This window comes from Bos javanicus, chromosome 28, assembly GCF_032452875.1.
Source record: "Bos javanicus breed banteng chromosome 28, ARS-OSU_banteng_1.0, whole genome shotgun sequence".
Classification (NCBI taxonomy): Eukaryota; Metazoa; Chordata; class Mammalia; order Artiodactyla; family Bovidae; genus Bos; species Bos javanicus.
The window spans coordinates 7879299-7889978 of NC_083895.1; positions in this window are offsets into that span (position 1 = coordinate 7879299).

A 10680-nucleotide genomic window follows, 5' to 3' on the forward strand; every position below is an offset into this window, starting at 1 on the left:
GAATACAAGACCACCTGATCTGCCTCTTGAGAAATGTGTATGCAGGTCAGGAAGCCACAGTTAGAACTGAACATGGAACAACAGACTGGTTCCAAATAGGAAAAGGAGTACGTCAAGGCTGTGTATTGTCACCCTGCTTATTTAACCTATATGCAGAGTACATCATGAGAAAAGCTGGAGTGGAAGAAACACAAGCTGGAATCGAGATTGCCGGGAGAAATGTCAATAACCTCAGATATGCAGATGCTGCTAAGTCGCTTCAGTCATGTCCGACTCTGTGCGACCCCATAGATGGTGGCCCACCAGGCTCCCCCGTCTCTGGGATTCTCCAGGCAAGAACACTGGAGTGGGCTGCCATTTCCTTCTCCAATGCATGAAAGGGAAAAGTGAAAGTGAAGTCGCTCAGTCGTGTCTGACTCTTCGAGACCCCATGGTCTGCAGCCTACTGGGCTCCTCTGTCCATGGGATTTTCCAGGCAAGAGTACTGGAGTGGGGTGCCATTGCCTTCTCCGATATGCAGATGACACCACCCTTATGGCAGAAAGTGAAGAGGAACTAAAAAGCCTCTTGATGAAAGTGAAAGTGGAGAGTGAAAAAGTTGGCTTAAAGCTCAACATTCAGAAAACGAAGATCATGGCATCCAGTCCCATCACTTCATGGGAAATAGATGGGGAAACAGTGGAAAGAGTGTCAGACTTTATTTTTCTGGGCTCCAAAATCACTGCAGACGGTGACTGCAGCCATGAAATTGAAAGACGCTTACTCCTTGGAAGGAAAGTTATGACCAACCTAGATAGCATATTCAAAAGCAGAGACATTACTTTGCCAACAAAGGTTCGTCTAGTCAAGGCTATGGTTTTTCCTGTGGTCATGTAAGGATGTGAGAGTTGGACTGTGAAGAAGGCTGAGCACTGAAGAATTGACGCTTTTGAACTGTGGTGTTGGAGAAGACTCTTGAGAGTCCCTTGGACTGCAAGGAGATCCAACCAGTCCATTCTGAAGCAGATCAGCCTTGGGATTTCTTTGGAAGGAATGATGCTAAAGCTGAAACTCCAGTACTTTGGCCACCTCAAGCAAAGAGTTGACTCATTGGAAAAGACTCTGATGTTGGGAGGGATTGGGGGCAAGAGGAGAAGGGGACGACAGAGGATGAGGTGGCTGGATGGCATCACTGACTCGATGGACGTGAGTCTGAGTGAACTCCGGGAGTTGGTGATAGACAGGGAGGCCTGGCATGCTGGGATTCATGGGGTCGCAAAGAGTCGGACACAACTGAGCGACTGATCTGATCTCTATGACAAGCAGATTTAGAGCAAGGAGCTCAGGTTAACCTCCCACCTCCCACCTTAAGTAGGTGTCAGAGGCCCTCTCTTCCTTAATGTTTGCGCTTCGAAAGGAGAGTCCCAGGTTCTTAAGAGAAACATTCCAGAGTTGCAATGCTGGCAAGAGGCTTCTTTAGCCTCTAAAAAGGTTTACATACATATCAAATTCATAGAGGAAGGTTTTTAAAATATTAGTTGTTTCCAAGGAAATATTCTTTACAAAGAAGTGGGAGGAAGTTTTTTTTCCCAATTGGCAACAGGGAAAATTCAGGGGTTTTTTTGTTTGTTTGTTTGTTTTTACTTTTTACAGACCATTGATAACATCTTTCATATATAAAGAGCTCTTAAAATCAACAGAAAAAAGATAATAACACCAATAGAAAAAAACAGGTGAATGATTTGAAGAGATGAGTCGTGAAAGGAGAAATCTAAATGGCCATTAAATATATGAAGAGAAGATCATTTCACTAATTACAAAGAAATGCAAATTCAGGGGAGATATCATATTCACATGTCAATTTGACAAAAGCACAGAGAAAAGAGATAATACTCAATGTTGACTTGAGTGTAAGGAAATGGGGTGCCTTTACAGTGTCTTCTGATAAGACCATAAATTGGCACAATTTGAAGGGGAGGGGTGGCAGTTTAGCAGTGGATGTCAAAGCCATAAATAATCAAAATTTTGCTTTCACTGGCTCATGCCAAAAATTTACATAAAGATTTATGTATAAACATATACTTTGCTGCATTATTTAAATTATTGAGAAATGAGGAAACTTCAGTAAGAGAATTAGTTTAATTTGGTATGTGCACGCATGCTCAGTTGCTTCAGTCGTGTCCAGCACTTAGCGACACTATGGACTGTAGCCTGTCGGGCTCCTCTGTCCATGGGATTCTCTAAGCAGAACACTGGAGTGGGTTGCTATGCCCTTCCCCAGGGAATCTTCCCAACCTGGAGATCAAACCTGAGCCTCCTATGTCTCCTGTATTGCAGGCAGATTCTTTACCCACTGAGCCACCTGGGAAGCCCATAATTTTGATATATCCACATGATATAATGCTGTGTGGACATCTAATTTCCATAAAACATTTCGTGACAAAAAATGTTCATGATAAGGACTTCCCTGGTAATCTGGTGTTTAAGAATCTGCCTTCCAGTGCAGGAGACAAGGGGTTGATTCCTAGTGAAGAAACTAAGATCCCATATGCCACAGGGCAGCTAAGCCGCCACACTGCAACAAGAGAAGCCTGAACAGTCTAGAGTCCATGCTCCACAACTAGAGGAGCCTGCAAACCACAGTGAGAGACCCTTGTGCTATAACAAGAGAAACCCCCGTGCACTGCAGCAAAGACCCAGCCCGGCCCCCCCCCCCAAAAAAAAACCTTTTTAAAATGTTCATGATGAAAAGAAAATGAAGAAGATAATTTTATGTCTAAATAGTGGAAGTGACTATGATGTTATTTTTCTCATCTTATGTCTCCTTGCAGTAAATACATATTTATCATGGACAAACACCCAGATTTTTATGAAAAGTTGTTTATGCAGAGACAGTAACACAAAAGAATTGAACTAGCTCATACCCCTGGTACACTCCAGTTGAGCCTTGGTCAAACGTAGAATCAGGTAGAGGTCTGGACAGCCAGAAAGACAACTGCGGACCAGTGACTTCTCTTTCTTTCATATTCTTAGGGCGTTGCTGTGTCAAACATCCATTTCGTCCCAGTGCTATCTTGTATCAAAATAAAGGTTACAGCCGAAGAGATTTTTGACTATCATTCGACAGGATCTCAAATGTTGCACCTGGGATAAGTGTGCCCAGAGAGACTAAGTCAGCATTTGTTTCTGAATCTGACTTTTCTTTTAGGATGTGAGTGGGTGGTGAGGTACTGAGGTTACTTCAAGGTAAGAGCCATGGATCACCTCAGGGTAAGGACACATGGGAAGCAAGATTATAGTGGACACTGGGTACTTAGGTCTTTTAGGTGAGCAGCTTATCTTAAAGTCTTTTCAACTACAGACGGTCTCTACTCACAATACTTTATTGTTAGAGTGACTCAGCCACTCTAATTTTATTTTTCATTAAAAAAATGTTTATTTATTTATATATTTTTGGCTGTGCTGGGTCTACACTGCTGTGTGAAGGCTTTCTCTAGTTGTGGCAAGCAGGGGCTTCTCATTGTGGTGGCTTCTCTTGTTGCAGAACATAGGCTCTAGGTGTATGGGCTTCAGTAGCTGTGGCCCGAGGGCTCTTAGCTGCCCCAGGGCATGTGGAAAATTCCCCGACTAGGGATTGAACCTGTGTCCCCTGCATTGGCTGGTGGATTCTTAACCATCGGACTACCAGGGAAGTAAACCACTCTACTATATCTAATTATTTTCCCTTCCACCCTTGTCCTTCCCTTCTGATTTCCATTTATTCTAGTTTCTACTGTTCTTTTCCTTCCATGTCTTTCTAGGTATCATACAGCATCTGTCCGCATTATGGTTATGCTCTTTCTATACATCACATTCAACCTCCTCCTCACCCACACTTCAAAGATGTGATCGGTCCAGGAAGTTAACACAATGTACAACTAACCCTTCTTTGCCTATCCAAGGATGCCAGCCCAGGAAAGTCCACTTTTTCAGGGTAGTAGGGCATTTTGTGTGCTTCCCTGGTGACTCAGACAGTAAAGAATCTGCCTACAATATGTGAGACCTGGGTTCAGTCCCTGGGTTGGGAAGATCCCCTGGAGGAGGACATGGAAATCCACTCCAGTATTCTTGTCTGAAGAATCCCCATGGGCAGCAGAGCATGGCAGGCTAAGGTTCATGGGGTCGCAGAGTCGGACACAACTGAGCAACTAAGCACAGGCCATTTGGTGTACAGAATGCCGACAAAAGCATGAGGAATTCTTCAGAAAAGAGCTGAGGCCCACAAGGATCTCCACAGAAGGCAATGCAAGCTGTAGAGTCCTTGTTTGACCTTTCCAACGCTGCTGCTGCTGCTGCTGCTGAGTCGCTTCAGTTGTGTCCGACTCTGCACGACCCCATAGACATCAGGCTCCACCATCCCTGGGATTCTCCAGGCAAGAACACTGGAGAGGGTTGCCATTTCCTTCTCCAATGCATGAAAGTGAAAAGTGAAAGTGAAGTCACTCAGTCGTCTCCGACTCTGAGCGACCCCATGGACTGCAGCCCACCAGGCTCCTCCGTCCATGGGATTTTCCAGGCAAGAGTACTGGAGTGGGGTGCCATAGAGCCAACTTTTTCCAGCATACACACAAGGGTATTCCAGACAAGCTGTTGTCCTGTTCAATTGTATTTGGAATGTAGTTGAGAGGGAAAGACAGCTCCTCTTCTTTACTGATAAAAGCAATATGCTTGCAAACTCTGACAATTCAACCATTACTGGTGTGGTGGTGAATTTTTTGTGTCAACTTGGCTAGTCCAAGGTACCCAAATATTCTGGATTTTTTAATATTAGATTAACTTTTTCCCCTAATTCTTCTTAAAGTGTTATTGAAGTATAGTTGATTTAATGTTTTGTTAGTCTCAGGTGTATACCAAAGTGGTTCAGTTATATAGATATAGATATATAAAACACACACACACATATATATATACATACATATTCTTTTTCAGATTCTTTTCCTTTATAGGTTATTACAAAATATTGAGTATAGCTCCCTATGCTATACAGTAGGTGCTTGTTGGTTATCTATTTTATATATAGTGGCGGTTGTTTAGTTGCCAAGTCATGTCCGACTCTTTGCAACCCCATGGACTGTAACCCACCAGGCTCCATGGGATTTCCCAGGCAAGAATACTGAAGTAGGTAGCCATTTCCTTCTTCATGGGATCTTCCTGACCCAGAGATCAAACCCAAATCTCTTATGTCTCCTGCATTGGCAGGCAAGTTCTTTACCACTGAGCCACCTGGGAAGCCCAATGAAGGCATTAAATGGTGTTAACTATATTTAACATATCCCTCAAAATCAGCCTGTGTTGTAGCCCTGGGCCTCAGAAAATGCGGACACCTCTGCCCTGTACCTTTCCTGTCCCTTAGATGAGCAACTACCACCAATGAGTAACCATTGTAGACATTTGGGCCATATACATATACACACACATACACTCAAATGATTGAGCAGACCACAAAACTGATGTGTATGGGAGAGAAATGGACCACCCCTCACAGTACTGACCCATAAGAGCTGAATCCCACTTATGGGTCATGGGAACTTCCTGGATATATGCCTGTTAAGTCACTTCAGTCATGTCTGACTCTATGACCCCATGGTATGTAGCCTGCCAGGCTTTCTGTCTGTGGGATTCTCCAGGCAAAAATACTAGAGTGTGTACCATGCCTTCCTCCAGGGGATCTTCCCAACCCAGGAATGAAATCCGTGTCTCTTACATCTGTAAATAATAATGAGAAGTGAGGCCCCTTCATCATTCTGGTAAATTCCCTGGCAAAGCAGGTGCAAGACCCGTGGTCTAGAATATTCTGGACTGTATACCGCCACAGTGGTGGGTTGGGGTGAGGTGGAGCAGAGAGCTGGTGTGATATGAGAGGTAGGGGTGGGAGGGGCTGAGTTCTTGTCAATCCCTTGCTTGCAACTCCAAAGCCAAAAATTAGCTCAAAGCTCAGAGTTGGTCACAATTGACTTGGCTAAAATAACGTGAGGCTACTAGTAAGCTCTATCCCACTTAGTGCAAATGTTCATGCATTTCAGTGAAGAAGTATTAATGTGTTGATTTCTGGATTCTGCCTCAGGTCCTGTTGAGAATGTTATATAATATAAAAATCGAAAAGAAGGACAGGCTGAATTGTAGCCCCAAGGGCTTTAACTAAGGGACTGTGGAACTGTTTCATTTCTCAACAATTAATTAAGTTAAAACAAAATTTCACGTCTGTCCTTCAGAAGAGATTATGGTCCCCTTTCAAAGAAGCCCAGTGGGAGTATAAAATAAGAAATTAACAGGAGGATTCATAGCCATTCTTTTTTTTTTTTTTTTTACTTTGGCTGCACTGGGTCTTCATCGCTGCATGGGCTTTTTCTAGTTGCAGAGAGTGGGGCCTTCTCATTGTTGGGGCTTCTCTTGCTGTAGAGTATGGGCTCTAGGGCTCAAAGGCTCAATAGGTGCAGCACACAGGTTTCGTTTAGGGATATTGGTTCCTGGATCAGGGATCGAACCCATGTTATGTTCCCTGAATTGGCAGATGGGTTCTTAGCCAATGGACCACCAGGCAAGTCCCCGCATAGCCACTCTTGATCGTGTGATCTGCGGTCAGTGTTCCTGGGATGTACCTGGGATGTACCTCCTGGGATGTTCCTTGTCTTCTTTCCCTCAGAGCAGATTTTGCCAATCAGAGCAACACAAACATGTTTAGAGGCGAAACCTACTCCCTGAGATCCTGAGTGTTTTGGTCCCTGGGGGCCAACTGTCATCTCCAACTCGTTCTGTCTTTTCCAAGTCCCCACACCCTGCTTGCTTTTGGCAAAAGATGCTCAGGCATCAGCAGGCCGACATGGGGGTTTGTAACTCACATAAAACTTCTTGTCTTCTGAGACATGATCCACATTCACAAAGAGGAAAACCAACAACTACTACACACCTTTCTGCATATTCATTTGGCTCATCGTGCAGACTTCATTAGCAGTGCTCCATTAAATTCAAGGAATAACATGGTAACCATATTTAAGGTAACAGTTCTACATTTTAAAAATCAATATGAGTTCTGTAGATGCTGTGGAAGCAGAAAATCTTTTTATGGATTTACTCATATTCAGAAACTTGACGAATATTTTCCTGAACTGTGCAGTATGTGACCAAAGCAAAATGGATTAATATACTATTAGGCAATCAGAGGCCAGTTAGAAGGTTAAATTATAACTGTCATCATATTTCTTCTGGTTTTTGTAATCTCTAGACTTAAAAATGGTTCCTAAGAAAACAAGACATTTCCAGAAATAAATAATGGTGATCACAATCCAAGATTTGCTAACATTTGGGAATGTTCAGTTGCTATCGACTGAATCGGGTGCATGTATCTTCAAATGATGGTTTTCTCTGGAGTTTTGGGGTTAACAGATACACACTGCTACATATAAAATAAATAAACAGAAAGGGCTTATTGCACAGAGAACTCTACTTAATGTTATGTAATAATATATATGGGAAAAGAATGTGAAAAAGAATCGTTGTTCAGTCACTAAGTCACGTCAGACTCCTGTGACCCATTGGACTGCAGCACACCAGGCTCCCCTGTGCTTCACTATCTCCCATAGTTTGCTCAAACTCATGTTTATTGAGTTGATGATGCCGTCCAACCATCTCATCCTCTGTCACTCGCTTCTCCTCCTGTCCTCAATCTTTCCCAGTATCATGGTCTTTTCTAATGAGTCAGCTCTTTGCATCAGGTGGCCAGAGTATTGGAGCTTCAGCATCAGCTTTTCCAGTGAATATTCAAGGTTGATTTCCTTTAGGAGTAACTGGTTTGGTAATAGGTATTCTAATTTATTATTAACAGTAGCTACTTCAAATGCCAGAGATCACTTAATTCTGCATAGCACAAGCAGACTGCCTGGGAAATGAGATGTTTGCCAGTCATAGCCTTGGCTTTTTTGAGAAATGTGCTCATTCTTTCAACATACCTTTACTGAACCTTCCCTGGTGGCTCAGATGGTAAAGAGTCTGCCTGCGACGCAGGAGACCTGGGTTGGGAAGATTCCCTGGAGAAGGGAATGGCAACCCAGTCTAGCGTTCTTGCCTGGGGAATCCCAAAGATAGAGAAGCCTGGCAGGCTGCAGTCCAGGGGGTCCCAAAGAGTTGGACACAATAGAGCTACTAACACTTTTCACTTACTGAATCTTTACCATGTGTCAGAAGCAGGGTTAGGTATTGGAAAAATAAAGTGAATGAGACATACCATCTCTTCCCTTGAGGTGGGATGGATTTGAGAACATTGAATAGAAAGAACAACAACAAAAAAAAAACCCTCTAGGACTTAATGATATAATATCTCAAACTGTACTTTCATTTTCTCTCACGGGTAGAGACTGAGTTTTACTTCCATTCTTTTAATTCCTGGCACAGCTGTGGGCTTACAGAAGATAGTTGGGCTAATTAGTTGAAGTGAAAGCTGCAAAGAAATTAATGAATTCATCATTAAGTGAACTACAGGGCGAGTCCCTCAGGGCAAGGAAGGTTTTTCTTTTTCTTTTATTTTTTTCTAGTTTATCATCTCACTGCAAACTTGCCCTTGCCACAAAGAGCTCTCAAAAAAGTACTGAGTGGGACTTCCCAGGAGGTCCAGTGGTTAAAGATTCTGCACTTCCAGTGCAGGGGACACAGGTTTAATTTCTGGTCGGGGAGCTAAGATTCCACATGCCTGCATGGCCAAATAAATAAATAAATAATTTTAAAGTAGTGAGTGAATGAGCCTGAGTTTTTCTGGTATTCTTCCTAGAATTTAGCTAGGTCCCTAAAGCCTATCTTGATGTACAAAGGATACTGTGATCCTGCTATATGCTGTGTTTTCCCCATATGCACTCTGCTAGGTTACCATGGTGATTATAACATATCACAGCCTTTCAGTTATTTTTTTTCTAGTTGCAACATGACTACTTCTGTGCTCCATATGTAGAATAAGAAGTGGGAATACAATAATAACATTCAAATCTGAGTGTCGTTTAAAAACCAAGAATAACATTTTAACTTGTGGTATCACGTCCTGATCACGGAATCTTAAACTGTCTCTTTCATCCTGGGCGCCAGTGCCCATCCATCGTTTCAAGGACATAGAAAAATATTTGAAATTCGGAAAGTAATACTAATTATACCATTGGCATAAGAATAAAAACTCTTCTACTACACCTCCAATCATTAGGTTGATATTAAAACCCTAAAATACATGCATGCTGGGATCATAGTATGTGAAGAGGAGGATTTTCTAATAAAAGAGAGTGAATACGGTATGTGTTCTCTTTGACTTGCAGCCAGTAGGAAACTAAGATGAAATGACGTGCCTAAATATAAATACATCCAGATTGGCAAACCTCAGAAACAAAAGCAATTTCCTCTGTAGTCAAATGTGGCCATGTTTCAAGTGGATCACTCATTTTCCCACAGTTAAGAATACGGAAAATAATATCAAGGCAGAATAATAACTTCAAAGTTTAATTTCCTGGTTACAACATCAGACTAACTAAATGTGCTTTCAATATTACCTTTGCAGAGGTTCCTAATTTCCCAGCTTCAATGTAGAAAACAATTTAGTACAGATTTAATAATCAAAGAAATGCAAGAGAAGAGATGACACAGGGAAGAAGACAAATGGGTCACAGAGATGAGGGGAGAAGAAATAAAAGAATGAGAAATGAAGGAATTTAAAGGGAGACTCAGCTTAATGACTTGCACTGATGGTGGACTTCGACTAATATTTGTTTAACACAACTAGAAATTAAAAGTAAGTATTTGATATAAACACACTGCCAAAACTCCCTCCAAGTCCTCTTCTCTAGCCTAGAAACGTAGAGCTACCTGATCAATATTTCAGTTCCTTGGAGTAGAGATTTTTCAAATTGTTCCATTACATGCTACAGTTTCCAAAATCGTAGTAATAACAGCTAATATTTGTATAAGCCCTTCCTTAAGTACTTTACATATATTGTATCAGTTAATACTCAAAAGAATCCTCAAGACAATCTCCCAAACAATTCTAATGGTTGTTACATTTTTGTTCCCATTGTACAGATAAAGCAAACGAGACACAGAGAAACGAAGGTCAAGGAGTTAGTAAGGAGTGGAATTGGAATATGTGTTGTTGTTTTCAGTCACTAAGTTGTGACCTACTCTTTGCGACCCCATGAACTGTAGCCCACCAGGCTCCTCTGTGAAATATTACTCAGCCATAAAAAAAAGAATAAAAGCATGCCATTTGCAGCAACTAGAAATTATCATACTTAAGTGATGTAGGTCAGACAGAGAAAGACAAATATCATATGATGTTGCTTATATGTGGAATCTAAAAATAACAAAATAAATGAACTTATTTATAAAACATAAACACAGACTTAGAGAAGGAATTTATGGCTCCTTGGAGAAAAGGGAGGGAGGGATATATTGGGAATTTGGGATTGACATGTGTACACTGCTATTATTAAAATATATTTAATATATTAAATAAAATATATTTTATTTTTAAATAAAAATAAAAAACTAACAAGGACCTCCTGTATAGCACAGGAAACTCTGCTCAATATTCTGTAATCACCTACATGAGAAAAGAATTTGAAAAAGAATAGGTACTTGTATATGTATAACTGAATCACTGAGCTGTACACCTGAACCCAACACAACATTGTTAAT